Source organism: Tachysurus fulvidraco, chromosome 9 (assembly GCF_022655615.1).
Source record: "Tachysurus fulvidraco isolate hzauxx_2018 chromosome 9, HZAU_PFXX_2.0, whole genome shotgun sequence".
NCBI lineage: Eukaryota > Metazoa > Chordata > Actinopteri > Siluriformes > Bagridae > Tachysurus > Tachysurus fulvidraco.
The window spans coordinates 17,730,960-17,750,294 of NC_062526.1; the positions used below are offsets into that span (position 1 = coordinate 17,730,960).

A 19,335-nucleotide genomic window follows, 5' to 3' on the forward strand; every position below is an offset into this window, starting at 1 on the left:
TTCCCCAGATCTCAATCCAATCAGGATTTATGGGATGTAGTGGACAAACAAGTCTGATCCATGGAGGCTCCACCTACATGTACAGAACTTAAAGGATCTGCTGCTAAAGTCTTGGTGTCAGATACCACCGCACACCTTTAGAGGTCTTGTGGAGTCCATGCCAGGCAGGTGCTTTTAATGTTTAACTAATGGTGTAAACGTACAGTACTGTCATTATATCTGCTACTCTTGTATTATGAAGTATACCTGAAGTGTAGCACACAGACTTAGTCATATAATAGAGCTGAGATAATCCAGAGCCAGGCCAGGCAGCAGATCGACTGGCTCAACATATCGACTGTCTGCTAGCCAATGATGGTTTGTGACATTGTATATGGTTTAGGGCACTATATAAATAAAAACCTATAGAAACTGTAATACTTCTGTCATTCAATACAAGAATTTAAGTTATCAAGAGTTTCCAACATAGAAAAAAAGCACTGTAGAAAAAGTGTAGAAAAAAGGGCTGCACCTGCAAGTTCAGTGACTGTGCTCTGTCGTCCAGCTTCAGGTCTTTCTTTACGTACGCCATGAGCTTCTGCTCTGGTGCAGGAAATGACAGCTTCAGGAATCCAATAACAATCCGCAGGGTGGAGAGAGCTGCAGAAATCTCATTCAAAAACTGGAAATCATTCATGATGCAGTTCCTTTCGTTGGTTTTCAAGGGTTCCTGTTGGGGAAAAACCCGTAAATTATCATAAAAGCATGATAATTTTCAATAAGAGGCAACAAATAAATAAAGTTTTTGAGCATAATGATTTTTATCATCCACTTTTTTAATAAAATGCAAGATAAACACTTCTACTGTGAATGTCCTTTGTTACTTAATCTTATTTTCAGAGTATTTTGCTGAGAGACATCATCAATAGACACAATAATGAAGAATGACATGACTGTAACAGTGCTTCTCTTTATTATAATAAAACATGAAACATTAATGTAGAGCGGTATCATTTCATACCAGCTTGTCCTGCACTGTTCTGAAAAAGGCACGCAGCGTTGTTCCAGTGTCGTGTTTAAATAAGGAAGTGTCTGAAGGAGAAAAATGAGATGGGATGAAAAAAAAACACAATATTAAAATAGTCTAATGTAAACAGTTACAGTCTGAATAATAAAACAGTTTTTTAACTAAACCTCAACAATATGCCAAACATTTATTCTGATTATTTCACATCAATATCAAAGAGCAACAAATCCGTTTACACTCCGTTGACACTGGAGGGTCCTACCACTCATGATACAAAAACATCTCCTTACAGAAAATATCACCATATCTACAATAAACATGTTTTTTAATCTGTTTATGTGGAGCTTCCATGTCCCTGTGAATGAGTTCTTGCTAGATAATCCCAAGCTGTCAGAGCTGCTGTTCTAGAGAATGAATTCACACCTGATGACTTGTCTCAGTGTAGGTGCAGAAAACAGTCATGTGTTCCTGTGCTAGGTTTTTTCAGCATGTGCTGGAGGTGACACTGGATAATGATAATGATCCATGTTGAAGCAAACTGAGTAACTTTATGGTGGGGTGATCAAACTTTACACAGCACTGTATCTTATTTTCTGCAGCCTGAAAGCAGCTTAAAAAATTGCTTACAGTGACTTGATCATGGGTTTCTCTTTGAAGAATCGATCTATTATCTGCCGCTCCACAGTTTGAAAGTTATAGTTGGTGCTCTGTTTCCCGTCCTCGTACACCATGTGGTCGATGTTGAAATGGCAATAGTGAGGAAGTCTTGCTCAGGAACACAAGTGATGACATGGGAAGGCTTGAGCTCCTGAGCAGTGATCACCTTAAACACAGGAACAATAATGATGATGATAATAATAATAATAATAATAATAATAATAAAACATTACCATGACGTTTTAATGGGCCATGTTCATAATTATATGACAGCAGTGAATTTTAATTATTGAACAGAAATGAAATATAAAGATGAATAATGACTATTATTAATATTGTTTCAAACAAACAGAAAATAGCTTTTGAATTAAATTAATTGTGTAGATACAGGGTGATTCAGTACAATTGTGGATCACAGTACAATTCTAATTAAACTGGTTTATAATATGTATTTAATTTACCCCTAGTGATGAAAAGCATAAAAACACAAAACTATTCTCTTCTAGAACGTACTCTTTTTCTGTTACACACACAGTGTCTTGAGTTCCAGTGCAGATGTAACAGTGTACCTGTCTGCTGTCGGTTGGTCTTTTCTATGAAATCGTTCTGCGTCTGTACGAGGTACTTGTTATAATCTGAGCCACGGAGCCTTCTGTTGGTAGGAGGTCCAGGATCGTTAAGTCATCTTTTTCCTTCAGCTTGGCTGTAGGAAAAAGAACAATTTTCGTGATGATTTAACACACTCTCAGGTCATTTTCTAGCCGGTGTATATACGTATACAACACAGCTGGACCTATTTCATAGATTTACTCTTACAGTGGTGCAAAGATGAAATTAAAAAAAAACTTACAATTAATTGACTTTAAATGTTCCATAACAGCTTCATAATTTCAGCACTTTCGCTGAAGTCCTGTTGTTCATGATCTAAAGAAGAACAAAAAAGACAAGATCATTAAAAACATAGTACAACAGTAATTACTGATAACAACCTAAACGAATCACTCTCTACAATTCTCTTCATTAACTGTAAAATGTTTTATAAAAATATGTTAACACAGATTCTTGCCCCATTGTGTGTGTACATATCAAAGACAACGATCCACATCAGTTTACATTCATCTCACCTGCCACATTCTCCTTCCTGAAGGTGTTAATAGGCACATTATTGTAACACTGCAGATCCAGATTCACAAAATAGCACATCAGTTTCTGCTGAAGGCTCAGAACCTGAGGGAGATATCTGATGTGTCCAATGTGAACATGCTATAAATACAAAAATAAATATAAATGACTTATGTGGTGTTCAATCTTCTCTGCAATAGACTGCAGGGTTTTATTCCAACCAATCAGGAGCCACAGCTGCATCATAGTAACGGTCAGCTACTTTCTCTATATGCAGAGTTGTATGAATGATGTGTGAACAAATTATAATCACTATAATCATAAAACTCGTACGCTTTTTAGGAGTTCTGAGAGAAGAGGAACATTTTTCCTTTCATCTTCCTGCTCAATTAAGTGACTGAAGCGCTGGATGGTCATCCTCTGTGTGAAGCTCCACATGATCGGAAGGTTGAACAATCCAGATGTGGGCAGGTCCTTCAGTGCTGGCTCCTTACTGTAGATCATCTTTCCCAAATTACCCAGGCCTGCCAACCTCAGCATATTACTCTGAACCTCCAATAGCTGTGTCTCAAAATTCTTCAGAAACATCACAAATTATAATAAGATTCAAATCCAAAGATTGTTCAATTGCAGTAATATTGTTTATCATAAAGGGTTTGTAAATAAAAATAAAAAAGCACTCTGATAACCATCTGGTAAAAAAGAAAACTAAGTTCAGTCTTAGACTCAAAGTGAAAGTGAAATTTTACCTGAAAGAAGGCCTGAAGTCTTTGGTGAATGACTTTCTCCCATTCCTCCCGTTTTTCCTCACTGTCTGTTATTTGGATCTGAAGGTTCGGCTCTGAATGAGAGCAGCACACAGTTACAAGTTTTTGTCCTTTCAAATACTGAGATTAAAAACCCCCTACTTGGATTGTATTAGCTTTATATGGAGATACACTGTCTATGTGAGATATCATAAGCAATACTAAAATCCACCATGTCAGGAATTTGTTATGTTATGATATTACAGCCTGGGACAGCCAGAAATCCTTCTTCAGTCTTTATTTTGTTATGAAGAAACCTTTTTATTTGTCAAAAGGCAGTGGTCTGTTCTCTAATGAATAACCAGGTCTCAGATGAGCTTCAGTTTGCTGTTTCTATGACGTCTGGTTCATCTCAAAATTCTTCACAGCACTGGTTCTTCTGATTTACTAACTCAGTACCAATAACATAATAAATTACTGTAGTTCTCCTGCAGTGTAGAGATGGAGACTTCTCCTAATGGGCATGATGCAACAATTATGTTCATTAAAAAAATAATGGCGAGCAGAAAACAGGAGATATTACCAGAGGAGCTCTCCAAGATGAACCTCAGAAACAAGTGGACGGTCATCTCAGCATCTTGCTCACTCTTTCCTAAAGCTTGGGCGAGCAGCTCAATGTCCTTCTGAAGGTGGTCAAAGAGGTGCTTCCTGATATTCAGTGCTCCTTGTGGCATCTCCGTGAGATTCTGAACATCCTGAACAACACCAACACAGGAACATCACACAGTTCAACATCTCCTGTTAAAACCACCAGCACTACAAAATTAACCATTAAACCACTTGCTAAATGATAAACTAGCTAATTAACCCTCTAATAATCATTTGATTACAACTTAAATATTTGTGGGTCCTTGGTTATTTTGTAGAACTTTTTTTTTAGAACAGTTGTATACCTATTTTTATTTTAATTTGGAATGTTCAGTTGTACCCCAGATCATGGAGGAGTGTATTAATCTCGCACCAAGTGGAGGTTAGCGCCATAAAGACTTCTCTCTCCAACCTGCTCCTTCCGTCTGCTAGGATCACCAAGGTTGTGACCTCTTCCGCTGCCCCTGTACATTACTTATTTCAAACAAAAATCCCTTGTAATTAAACCAAATAAAAATGATAAATTACTAAAATCAACCAGATGCAATCACTCATAAAATGCAACTGTTTTTTAATTCTTAGTTTTCATAAAGAAAAGTTGTTGTATAAAATGCATTTGGCACATGGCATTAGGTAAACATCATGGGCGTTTTGGATCAATTCTGGTATTAATGCTGAATACTGTCAAACTAAAGCTCTTATAATTCATGCATTTAACATTTCCCCTGAACTCGGTGAAACCTTCTACGTGGTATGTGTCTCTCCCACCAACTTTACTTACTGCCACAGTTAGCACACACTGATGTTACATATGGTCTCCCACACTACAAACAATAATTCATGGTGTTTATTACGTACACAATGAAATATGAGCAAATTTCAAAAAGCAGTATTTGAGAGATGAAGTCGATACTCACATTTACCAATTAAAACAAGGTTCTCCACAAACACACACTGGGGAGAAAGAAAATTCATTCATAGAAGGGAAAAAAGAACTACTGTGACATGATGAGCATTGAGTTCTGTTACAGGAAATGGAGACAAGGAAACAACCCTTGAAGTCCATATCAGCTTAAATAGTGAGAAGACAGGGAGCATTAGTTGAGCACAGATTCCATTAAAATACAAACTTATAATTCAATGACTGAAAAACGGGAAAAATTGGACCTCACATAGCACCATCACATTGAGAGTGTTAATCACTTCTGACTGCCCATCACACAGCTACCACGCTCCATAACGGGGCATCGGACACACATTATAAACTTAATGTAGTGTGCACTTTATAAATATAATATGGAGTTTGGATACATCAATAGCAGCGATAAGAAACCTTACCCCATATCTTCAGATTTTCTGCTTGAGCTTCGGATTTAAAGTTTTTAATCCAGTCTTTTATTTCATTTACTGAGTTAGGCATAGTTGGGATGAAGGAATCCTGTACAACAGAAAAGTGTATGTTTGAGGAGAAAAGGAAACATTATCAATGTAGGCTTTACAGAAGTGTTTCGAGCAAGCTGTATTCCTCACTGCTGTTTTATTCCACCAGAACCACACTGTGCAATCACTGCTTACACCCTCGAACCCCAATATTAGCTAGACTGGATATTGTAGGAATGTGTATTTCTGTTTCTCTGTCTGTCTGACTCTGGTTTTTGGGAAAATATTGAGTTCCGTAAATCCATCAGTTTTTCACTATAATGTAATTTGTGCTGCTGCTACAGGATATTTTGAAGACTTGTACATTAAATCAGTTTATTTTAATTAATTTATTTGAACTTATAGTGAATATTTAGAAATGTATTTTTGTCCTAATGTATTATTCTATTGAGCCTTGATGGTTTTGGTCAGATGGTTAGTTTTTAGGCATTTTAACCCTTATGTGTAAATAACCCAGTTGAATGTTTAGTGTTTCTATTTGACTGCTAACTCTAGTGTTAGTAATTCACTACAACATACCTCTGGTTTTTAAAGCTCAAAAGATCAAGGTGCTCAGGTATAAGAGCTAGTGTAAGAGATGACAAATTCTGCTCTTGAGATTTGTTGGTGTTAACCCAGACAATAAAGAGTGATAACAAAAATAGTGTCTAACTGACAGGACTCACTGTATGAAGATCATCACTTTCTCACATAATGTAGAAGATCTCAAAATCTGAACTTTGCACTGGTAGGTAATTATTCACAAAACTTTAAAACGACTGCAAACCCCTGATGAAATTACTCTGTAAAGTACCAACCTTGCAGTTTCTTGGACTGAAGCACAGAGCGTTTAGCAGTTTCATCTCTGGCGCTGTAGAAATGTGTGCTACTAGGGCAGTGTGTAAGATAATCTGTGACAGACTGCAATCCTCAAGCTCTGATTGAGAGATTTTAACAAGCTGACCCCAGCTGGTGTCTGCGTTTGACTTCATCTTCATCTTCGTGATCTAAAATGAGTTACAGAGGAGTGTGTGTGATGTGAAGTCATTAGATCATTAGTCAGGTCCCCTAATATTCAGATCATATGTTGTACTTCATTCACATTATAAATGGCTTGAACTATGCAGCAAAGACATGCAACGACATAAGAAAACTCCAGTTAGATATATAGTTATCATATTAATACTCCTGATGATTAATGCAGAGTCATGGCAGAAGACTCTGTAGTCAATCATCATGCACTGATGTTAAGTAAAAAATAAGAATTCTAAGTGTATGAACACTTCTCACCAGAGAGCCTGTACTGTCGGCTGAAGCTGTGTTCTGTGTGAGCTGCCTGAATGCAGCTAATGCCATACACACCTGGAAACACGCGCTGCCTTCAAACTCCTGGTAAATCAACACATCATGATGTATATATATATAGTCCCGGTTATTTTCAACAGCACATCAGCACATATACACAAAGATAACCATCACTAATATTTTCTACACAACAATAGAAACAAAACTAATAATTCTGATTATTACTATAATTACTATTATTATTTAAGTCCAAACCTGTGCAATCTCATGTGAAGGCTCTTTTAAAGCTCTGAACGAGTCTACGACTATCTTCTCATACATTTGTCCATACATCAGGAACTGATCCACTGCTCGTGTAAGTCCGTTAAATTGTTACATTGAGAATAAATTAGCAGCTTTACAGTAAAAAATGTTTCGAAATGTACAGATTATTTATCAAAAATAAACTTACATTCAATTTAATATCATGAGTGAAAGACAAAAATGCATGTCGTGTATGCTGTTCATTTGTTTCCTTCTAACATGTTAATTCATTCCCAACTTCACATCTGATGAATTTCTGGAGAAGAATGTGCAGATTTGTACCTGTTCTTCTAACAACCTCACTCGGTTAGTCCACTGAAACCTCTCACTCTGTCCCAGTTGATGGACCAGGCTGAATCCATGTGTCTCACAGATGTTGCGTAAAAGGAATATCTGTATCCACGGATTGTCCGTGTCAGACAAAAGCTGTTTCAAGCGTTGTAGGAGATGTCTGCACTCTTCAGCATCATCTGTGACCTCTAAAGTATAAACACAAAAATGAACAGGGGTTTTCCATTAACCCTCAAAAAAGTTTCAGAAATGACCACCACCACATGCTAATGCCTTGGTAAAGCTCCTGTAAAACAACACTATTATTTATTTTCTACTGTAATTCTTTCAAAATAAAAGTGTCTAATTGCCCTAAAAAGCATACATCTCTATTGGATTACAGAAACTTTATGGTTTGTCTGTTACTAGGTATTGATTTATTTGTTTCCAGTCTCTAAAAGCTACTTCTGAAAATAGCTAGAAGGAACTTTAAAATGTGGAGGTTGATGATGTAGTGCTAATGAAAGTTAATGTGTGTGTGACTTTTCATGTGTTGTGTGGAGCTGCTCATACAGTACACACATTTTTTAATTGCACTGTGCTTGTAAGAGAGTGTCAAGTAACTGGAACAGTTCAGTTTATTGACGTGAATGAGATAAGGAATGAAAGAACGTAGGTTACATTAGAATAAGCAACTAAAATGGTCTAAACTTTGTGTGGCTTTCCACACAAAAATCACGTCCATGCCAATGTGTGCAAGGACAGAAAAAGTCACATTAAAAAGAACATATAGAGGTTGTATTCTGAAAGGTAAATATTTTGAAGGACCTTCACACAGTACAATCCTGATGGCCTCAGATGCAACCGTGATGGCAAACCGCAGTTTTGCGATGGTTGTGTAGATCCTCAGAAATCATGTTCTGGTCGACTCGATAAACACACAGGTACCAAGACATTTGACGCCTTGTTTATGAGACATCCTTGACTGGAAAAGTGGATGTGATCCTGCAGAATATTTTAATAAGTACAGTTTTATATGAATAAATCTAAGCTTTTTCAATGTTGTTGTTTTGGATGTTTCACACTGGATGCATGGCCATTGTAAAATGGCATGATGTGTTGGATCAAGTGCTATCGATGTTGCTGCATTAGTGGGATGATAACAGGATTTGTGTTACTCTACTTCCAATGACTTTATATTTGCTGTGTTGGTTTCACTAATGCTCTTGATCTTCCTACAAGCACTTTACACAGATTAATCTGATTTATAATAGCTGCTAGAAGAGTTTATATTATAACGCCTTGGAGCAATTCGAGAGACAGTGCTGACCTCGATGCTGCGCACCACCATGAAGTAGATTTCATCAGCGTTCCTCTCGTTTGATTTCACAGCCCTCTTTAATGAACATCTGGAGCTGAGGTGCTGTTCCTCCTCTCCTCCATTCTGGCCCCCCAAAAAACAAACAAACACCAGCTCTCAATTTTAGGTGATTAGGTGATTTCAGTTAAAAATAATAGCATGATGATACAAATATCAATGCTAACAAATTCTAGATTCTGATTGGACAAAAGTGAGAACATTATATTGGTATAGCTTAATATATTCTCTTAAACATACACTGCCATTCCATTAGAGGTCAATATTCACAATTATTAGATCCACTGCATCACGTTTTACTTTTACTCTCTAATGCTGGACAACTATTCTACAAGCAGAGATCCAAATGAACACAATACCCGCATTTCAGTAGGATCTTGAGTACGAGAGACTGGACAGCCGGGTCTGGGTTCATGTACTGCTGTAATGTGGACCTCCCACTTGGAGCTATAAAAAAAAAAATTCATCTCACTTAAGAAGTAACAATCTTAAACATTAAGGTTAATCGTTCTTATTTCATTTTACTGTTTATTTTCTTCATGTAGCATAAATCTGAAGACCATTTTCACTACTGCAGGTAGTTTTTTGTCTAATTCAGTCATATATATTTTTTTTTATATATTTCAGGACATTTTGAATAAAATACTGATTAATTCAAAAACTGTACACAAACTACATTTAATTACAAGTTCTTAAATCATTACCTTCTGTAGATGGGCTACATCTTACATAGTCCATGAGTTTGTTCAGTACGTTGTCAGTCAGCTGCTCTTTGCTACTGATAAAGTTCCACATGAACTCCACGAAGAAGGAATTGCACTTTCTTCTAAATCGGTTCACTTTCAGAAAGGTGTCTCTGGTAAAACAGGAAAGAAGTGTACACTTAGAAGTTTCTAAAGGTTAGAATTTTTGAATTTCTTTCTGCAAGAATAAAATGATAAACATTTAATTGAGATATTCTTACTTGGCCACAACTCCACAAGGTTTGTAGTCTTTACTGATCGGTGTTTTGCATTCTCCTACACTGTGAGTCTTCATGGTCCTTTAAACAAGAAAATGTGAAACATGTGTCCACATTCCACCTCAGCTGTGTTGTCCTCTGTGAAATCTTTATCACAGTAGCCACATACGACTCTGAAAGAGAATAAAAGTTTTACAGTAGCTTCTAACCTTTAATTATTATATATGCTTGCAAGTGACCTCTTACAATTGTCAGTTGTCTATTGTTACAATGTACACTGGTCAGTTACTGAGGCAAATTATTGACATTTAATAACCTGTCGTTCTTGAAGTTCTCTCAAACTTTATGTTACATAATTCAGTAAAAGAAAGCTGAAACTTTGTGAAGGAAAATGTGTTAATTAATCTAATATTGGTTTATACACTGATCAGCCATAACATTAAAACCACCTGCCTATTGTACAGTTCCATTTTGTAGAGCCAAAACAGCTCTGAGTCATTGAGGCATGGACTCCACAGACCTCTGATGGTGTGCTGTGGTATCTGAGACTAAGACTTTAGCAGCAGATTCTTTTGGACTTATCTTGAACTTGTTTGTTGGGCACATCCAACAGATGCTGGATCAAATTAAGATTGTTCTTCAAACTGTTCCTGAGTGGTTTATTAAGTGTGTCAAGGCAACAATCCTGCTGAACGAGGCCATGAACTCCAGGACTCAAGGTTTTCAGGAAACCTTTTCAGCAGTTTGTGCTACAGAAGCTTTAATGTAGGATCAGACCAAATGAACTGGCCTTCACTACACACACATCCTTGTACCTTTATTGAGCATTTTACCTTTAGGGTACCATTAACATTCCACAGCACCTGCTGTTTTGGAGAATCTCTGACCCAAACGACTACAAATCACAGTTTAGCCCGTGATAAAGTCACTCAGATTCATACACGTACTAATTTTTCCTGCTTCCAATACATCGACTTCAAGAACTGACTTTTCCACTTGCTGTGTAATGCATCAGACCCTGACAGGTGACACTAACAAGATCATCAGTGTTCCTCACTTCAACCAGTGAATCTGTGGTTTTAATGTTAAGGCTGATTGATGCATAAAGACTTTAATTCCTTGTAACATGGACCAGTGGATTCCAGGTTGATGCAACATGCTTATAAACTGACACCTCGTAAAAAAGTCGATAAATTCAAACATATAAATGGCTAAATGTGAAAGATCGATACAGTATAGACTCAATAGTTTTTTCCTCATAGCTTCAAGTTATTTAAGATATTTAGCTGCACAGACACATTACTCATCATTATACTGATATCAGTTGTTTGTGTGTGTTAAAGTGAAACGTTTGTTGTTGTTCTCATCTGACAGACTCACTTAAACACATTACAAGCATTCTTGCTACATTTAGCCAGAGTCAGGATGACTTGATCAATCACAAATTCCATCTGTTTCCCTTCTTCTGAGTTTAGTTTCTGCACAAATAAAACATTGAGGGTTATTTACAGGATGATCATTAATAATACATATGATTTATTTAAACTTAAAAAGAATGGAAAATAATTGTCATACCTTCCATGCAAACAACAGGTTTCTTACAAGAATGATCAGCAATTTCTTTTCCATTTCCTGCTCATTTTGTAGGAGGTGGTCCATCAGTAGATAGATTATCCAAGCTACTTTGCCAAATAAGTCTGAAATATGAAACAGGTATCAGTGAGCTGTTTTTTTCTGTGTGTGCAATAAATGTCTGTAACTTCAGTATTATGCAACTTGATATTTCGAGGTGTTGCTTATGGTGTAACTTAGTTACACCATAAGCAACAGTTAAAAAATTGAATGGGTCAAATGGTACAGTCCTCACACCATGAACTTATCACATGATGCTATTCTAATTATTTCTATTGTCGACTGAAGAAAGTTGACTTGAACCCTGGGATCATTTAAATAGGTTTCACAAGCAATTTTAATCAACAAAAATAAAACATTATTCATTATTCTATGTAAAATAGCATGTTATCCAAAACATCAGCTCATGAATAAGTCTGGAGTTAGGTCTGAGATCTGAATAATGATGTTTGTAATTTCTCTATTAAATCCTGACTGCAGACCCTAAATCGGAATATGATCCAGTGCCAGTTTTTGTAATATCATATAGCTGGTTAACAGAAAAAAGATCATAAATGTCATGTAAGTAAAACCCCTGTTAATATGTCTTTCATTTGTCTTTAAGTATTAAATTGAATGTCAGAACATACCTGACTTTTGTGATTAGCATTTCTGCATTTTCAGCATGACATGATATCACCGAGTCCTCTGAAAGTATCAAGTCAACAGTCACAGACAGGGACTTCACTTTCTTTAGCCACTCCTGGCAGCTGACAAAATCTTTCAACTCATTTTCTTTTGGTTGAAGGCCCTGAAGAACCTGGCTGAGTGCCTTCAAAATAACAATATATTAATATACATCAAGTGTATATGATTGTGTTCTTCTGATGTGGATTGACTTCTGAATGGCAAAAATGAAACTCAAACAAAAATAAATCTGACCTCAGTTGCTTCCCCAGCAGTGACCACATCCATGTTTTGGGAAAATAAAGTGTAGAGAAGCTGATGGTTGTCATGCATATACTTATTAACTACATACAGCCATGGCAGAGGAACAGAGTCAGGATCTTTTCCCGTTAAATTGTGATAGAGACGTGGTGTGAGTCTAGTGAGTGTATCTGAAAAAGACTGCAGAACAGAACAGTTTTAGCAAATATACTGAAAACGAGAATAAAACCAAAGAACACAAATGAAACCTACAGACACTGGGAGACCTCCATAAAAACTCTCTCAGTATAGCTTGTCACTTTAAATCATTACTTTTTCCATTTATGTATAAAGTAGGAAATATAACCATAATACATTGTTATTCATCATTTTTAGAATTTGGTAATTTATTTGGTTAATACCAGTGGTATTATACCACCAGGAGATCGATCTATACAAGCAACAAGCAACTGGCTTGTGGCCATCTATAATTATGCAACATTAAGTCAACGAATCAACTCAGTAGAATTTTTTTATTGCTCCTAATTTTTCTGAATACCTCAGAAAATACTTCCTTCTTCACTTACCTTATTTAGTTCATGTGGACATGATGGCATTGAGATGTTTACAAGATCTTCAAAAACAGAGCAAACAGCTTATGGCCTTGTGTGATGCTTTTAATCCAGGGGAGAGGTATCAGTTCTTCAAACTTCTCAAAGTACCTTTTAGAAGGCTTAACACATGGTCCTAGGAGAGTATATATGACTGAGTGAAGATGTACATACATGGAAATTCTTCATTACATACTTGGATTAACACTTGTGTTGAAAAAAAAAATCAGTCACATTGGTTACAAAGAAATCCGGGATTGTTTGGAATTTCAGATTTTATTTCCTGGTATTCACATCTAAACGTGGTAAAGGACATAAAACACAGAACTTTCCTGGTATCAGTAGCACCCACACTTTACCTTTCTTTGCTTATTTAAGGAAAGGAACAGATAGGTTTGATACGGTAAATTAAAGTAAATATCACTTTGCTTTTGCTCCTGTAAGAAATAAAAAATGCGTAGTGTAAAAATAAGATGATGATATTGAAGATCTTAATGAAGAACAAGAAGTTTATTCCAGCAAGCAGTGGTGACAAAATACATGACGTACTTTGGGTTCATCGGAGTCAGTAAGAACAATGAGCAAATTCTGCTCAAGCCTTATATACAGTTTTCCCTTTGGTAATTTAAATGAAGTTCCGCTTTGAATGTGTATTGAGTGTAAGAACTGAATGTCTCCCAAATGGTTGGGCTACACCTTGTTGTCTAGCTGATGTCTTTAAATGTTAATCATGGTCACGTACACCTTGTCTTGGTATTGTTACAATTGCTAGCACCCAAGTGGTCACTTTAAATGTAATCGTGGTTCTTACACTCCTCTTCAGTATGTGAAATGCTGATCAGTTGACTTATGGTCAGTCTAAAACCTTCCACTTTCCCTCTGATGAAGTCCCTGTTGAATAGGCAATGTATTTTCGATCATTGTCTTGCTACAAGACTATTCCTGATGAACAACCTTTGTGTCTCATCTCAGCACAATCCAGTCTGCTCTTCTGATTCTCACTGCTGATCAGTGGTTTCCATCTTTATTGCCCTTTTATTTTTCTGCTCTTGAAGTCTTCTCCCAATAGTGTATTGTGACTTCACTGGACTCTTGATTTTTGGGGATTTCATCCCATATCTCCAGTTTTTCATTTCTGCTGTTGCTTAGAACACCAGTTGTTATGTTTTTCAGTTTGTTACAGATTGTTGCAATGACTATGAGGAATGTGCAATGCCTCTAACTTATTCTCTTGCTTCAAAATGGCTTGCTTTTCTCCCATGGACAGGCCAAAAATATTTCTAAGTGTTGATGTAGCTAGTTACTGTCTAAACAATAATCTAACAGGACATACCTGTGCAAAAAAACAGTGTTCCAATATTTCTACATCCTTAAAAACTGGGGGTATGATACAAAATGTGCTATGCTCTATGTCGTTACACATATCTACCTATAATAGCAGCAAACGCTGAAAATCTAAACATTCAGTTACACCAGTAAACATGTTCTTGCTGTTATAAATACACATTTCTTTTTGCCATGATTTCTAGAGGGTTTGCATTTAGTTTTATCTGTGCAAATCGTGCTTCAATCTTATTAGGTTTTGTTTTAATAAATCCACATTCACAATTCACACAGCCTTCGGTATGTCTTATCAATTTTTACCCCATGAAATTTCACCAATGTAATTAATATCATTTAAATAGCGTACTGTAAGGTTCAAATACTGTATTGTATTTTTTGTATTGTACAATAATGTAAAGAAAAAACATCAGTGTTTCAGGCAGCTCAAACATCATGTATTACCTTTCAGATTGATGACACATGACAAATCTCCTCAAATCTCTCTTTAAAGCCCAGCTAAATGGGAAATGACAAGTCCATGACTTTGTCTGGTCTCCACTTGTTGACAGAACAGATACCTGCCCCTGATAGCTAGAAAATAGAGCAGAAAAAACATAAAAATGATAAAATATAAATATATAAATTAAATATATATCTTAATTAAAGTCAAGTCAAGTCCAATGACAATACATATAAAAACATATAATCGATCAGCCATCGGTCAACATTAAACCCACTGACAGGTAAAGTAATTGATGAACACAAAGATGGTCATGGAGCCCAAGAATCATGGAGGAGTGAAGGCTAGTCTATCTGGTCGGATCCCACAGAAAGCTACTGTAGGTAAAACTGTAGTAAAAAGTGACTGCTGGTTTTTATAGAAAGGAGTCAGATCACACAGAGCATCACAGTATATGCAGTTGTAGAGCATCAGTGTGACCATGCTGACTCCTTTAAATCACCCAAAGCTCCTACAGTGGAAGAAGAACTGGACACATCAAAACTGGACCATGGAGCAGCAAAGGAAGGAGGCCTGGTCTGATGAATCACAATTTATTTTACATCATGTGGACGCCGGGTGTGTGTGTTTACTATGGGAAGAGGGTAAGCTTATGGATGTAGTGTGGTGCTCTGGGCAATGTTCAGTTGGGCAACCTTGGGTCCTGGACTTCATGGCCTCTATTCAGCAGGAGGATGCTCTTGACCCCACTGCATAAACCATTCAGGAAGAGTTTAAAGAACATTACAAAGTTTAAAGTGTGACTCCAAAAATCACAGATCCCAAACTCAACCAGCCTATGAGAGAAGTGCCGGACAAACAAGACTGATCCAAGGAGGATTCACAACACAACTAACAGGCCCAAAAGGAGCTGCTGCCCACCTCTTGGAACCTTGTGCCACCAAAACAGCACTAATAGGCTTTAATGTTATGGCTGTTCTGTGTTTTATAGATTAATGTATACTTATACATATCACATATTTATAACAGCATTAACCATAGGACTGATTAACAGATTAATTAAAGTTCTAAAAAATAATATTTTAAATGAACATAAAAGGTTTAAACAAAGCCCATTTTTCCTTAATTAAGAACAACAATGAATACTACATAGTGACAGGAATGTGAAGCAGATCCCACTGATCCTCCTGAAACACATTCAGCCAGAAGTCAGCCTTTTCCAACAGCTGATCATTGATCAGATTAATTATCGAGGTTGTTGTCTCCATCAATGACTGCCAGTATGTGGGCAATGGCTAAGGCTACGCTGTCCTCCAGATGAACCCACAGCACATGCCTAAAAAGTAAATACATTTTATTCAAGTATTTCATTCTTTTTCTCCTTTTTATTTTTATAATACCTTTAATTCAAATAAACTATACGCAATATGTTATATACCTGAATGAACTGCCTTCGGCAACAAAACGATCAGAAAGTGCCTGAGCAACAACCCAGTTCTCTTTCCTTTCTTTTTCTCCAGCTCTGAGAGGAAACTGACTATTCTCCTTTCCAGTGATTTAATAAAAGCATCAGATGCTGTTGAAACAAATTCATTATGTGTACATTTTCTCATCCTACTGATAAAAACAAAACTGAATAACTAGTCATGCACTAGAGCTAGAACATAAAAAATGATGAAGCAATGGCAGCTGCTTATAACTTTGTTTCTAAAGTCGGATCATTAAAATCCACACAACACTGCATTAGTGAGGCATCATTTCCAGTTACTTAGTAAAGAGATTGTTTCCAGTTGACTTCTCACCAGAGTATTTCTTCTGTAGCAGCCCATGGAGAATCTCTATACGTTTTGTTGCTCTTTGTGTGTTATCTGCTTTGTCGTGTAGCTGCATAATTCCCTTCTGTAAAGACTTCTTCATTAACAAGTGTGTGTCAACCAAGACATGCTGCAAGGAAAAAAGGTATAATAAACATATATTGATTTAAAAAAGAATCACACAGAACAAATTCCCAAACATAAAGCAAAAGAATTCCTTTCTGTGGACAATATAAACATTAGTGCTGTGTCACAGGCAGACCAGAAGCCCCAAACACTGGACTCAAAGTCTAGCCAAAGTGCTGTTTAGAGGGACGCACTTTACACAGAGATAAGCAAGGACAGGCCTAATTTTCACAGTGACAGTCCAACAATAGAAAAATTCTCAATGGCCTAGTGCACGGGTCGTCAAGCTTAAACACTCAAAGAGTCATTTGGAGCCGTTTCCCACAGAAAAAAACACAGGGAGCCACAAAACCCTTTTGACATCTAAAATGAAGATAACACTGCATATCGTTTTTTACCTTCATGGAAAGTATAGAAAAAACTGTAGTTTGTTGCATTTATGAAATCAATGATCTGCTACCGAGTAAACAAAATTTTACTTCTGCAAGCAAACAAAAATATTTTGGACAGTTTGAACTAACATTAACAAAAAAGATGCTGGGTTGAAGGCTACTTTCAAATAAAATGTGCAATGTCTAATTGAGTCCTCTTCGTATTAATGACATCAAAATTTTAACTTGCTGGCTGCAGCAAACTAAAAATGCGTCTGCGTGTCAGATTGCTCAAGTCGTCAGTCATGACGCATATTTTGAGCGACAAAAAATTAAACACGGTTTATTTTAATGTTACAAGAGCATCATAATCTTAGAATTTAGAATTACATTTAAAAAAAAACAAACTAACTAAAATAAAATTAATTTAAATGCTGCAGCAGAGGGATGAAAGAGCCAATTGCGGCTCTGGAGCCGCGGGTTGCCGACCGCTGGTCTAGTGGAAACATTGTGTGACAGGTCCCTAAACATCTGCTGAAGCTGAATGTGGAGTGCAGTGGAAGAACACACACACAAAATACACACACACACACAAAATACACACACACACACACAAAATACACACACACACACACACACACACACACACACACACACACACACACACACACACACACACACACACACACACACACACACACACACACACACACACACACACACACCACACAACACACACACCTTACCTGTTTTTCAGAAAATGTGGTTTTAGGACTATCCACATCAGGATTGCCTGTAAATATGTAAAACAGTTACTTTACCAACATTATAAGTATAATACAAACACTATATGGCTATAACTATAGTAGACTACAGGGCAAAAGATATTAAAATTGCAAAAGGCTGCAAAGTGATATCAACATTACCTGCTGCAGAATTGGAACATTTTGCGAGAGTCTCTGAGACAGTCGTGCATTTCTGCAATTCATAAATCTTTCCCGGTAATCCTGGAGTTCCGATTAGTTCATCTATGTGTAGTGAAACCCAGCCGTCTAAAATGAGACACATTCACAGTGACATTTGAAACATTCAGAAGCCCTTATACAGAGTGACTTACAGAAGTGCTTTGGAGTCTATAACGCTAGTTAACCGGGTCTGGATTCACCGTGTACAGGTATGTGCACATTATTCATAAAAGCTACAGCTTTGTTTATTTGCACTTTGCAATTTAAAAATATTAAACAGAAATAACCTCCAAATGTAGCAATATATCCACAGCCGCCTGAAATCCGAGGGAGCCTTGTGAGAAGGACAACATCAAAAGCAGCTCCATGTGAGGCTGAACATCTGATCCGTGAAATGCTGTGTCTGAAAGTTTCACACATTTAATAAACAGGAAGATTGAGTTAACCTCACGGCAACAACTACAGACTATGAACAAGGCAAAGCAGAAAGAAAAATGTGAGATCACCAGGAGCATTACAAAGAAAAACAAAAAGAAACCAGAACCAGAACTTAGTGGTGTAAATCAAAGTCAACTGAGAAACAGGAGTAAGTGATTAGTGATGTGCAGGGGTTGATGGGAAATGTAGTTCAAACATAAGGCATAACCATGTCATGTATAAATATATAACAGTAATAATTACTGCAATAAGGGACAAAAACATTTTAATATACTGTCAGGTCCACAAATATTTGTTATTCTTTTATTAGCTGTTGTAGACTGTCTACCAAGTGTGTAACCGGATAGGGAGTGATGACAGGATAGGAATAAAATGGGGGTAAGCTCGTGACTATATATATATATACACAAGCATGGAAGCAATAGCCGGGGATGAGCACAGAAGCGTAAACTCTTTGCTCTATGGAAAAGGTAAACTCAACTAAAAACCTTTTTCTTTTTGAACTCCTAGTGCTTATATTTCCTCTAGTGCGCTATGTGGTGTCGTGAGATGCGCTAAATGCAGCTACGTGACCAAGAGTCTATAAAGAGGCGTGCAGGTGGCCACAGGTTTGCCTAAAAGGCAGCTGCAGCGTTACAGTACCCGCGCCCCTAGAAACGGCCCCTAATGGTATGCTTGGTCTCTCTAACCACTTCCGGGTGCACGATGTGTCTTGCAGGGACCCATGAGTGTTCCTCCGGACCATAGCCCTTCCAATCAACCAAATACTGACACCCTTTTCCGTGACATCGGGCGTGGGGTGGGGCCCGGTCAACAGATGGCGCTAGAGAGCTACAGAAGTCTGGCTTCAGCCTGGAGACATGGAATGTAGGGT

At 37.1% G+C, this 19,335-nt stretch overlaps 1 protein-coding gene and 1 pseudogene across 7 annotated transcripts in view; both read right to left on the reverse strand.

Annotated features, from left to right (window-relative positions):
- Nucleotides 1-19,335, reverse strand: part of LOC113656616 — a 355,645-nt pseudogene that overhangs the window by 241,501 nt on the left and 94,809 nt on the right.
- LOC113656619 (acetyl-CoA carboxylase 2) overlaps nucleotides 1-19,335 on the reverse strand; it is a 332,529-nt gene that overhangs the window by 178,623 nt on the left and 134,571 nt on the right. The gene's annotated exons all lie outside the window — the stretch shown is intronic.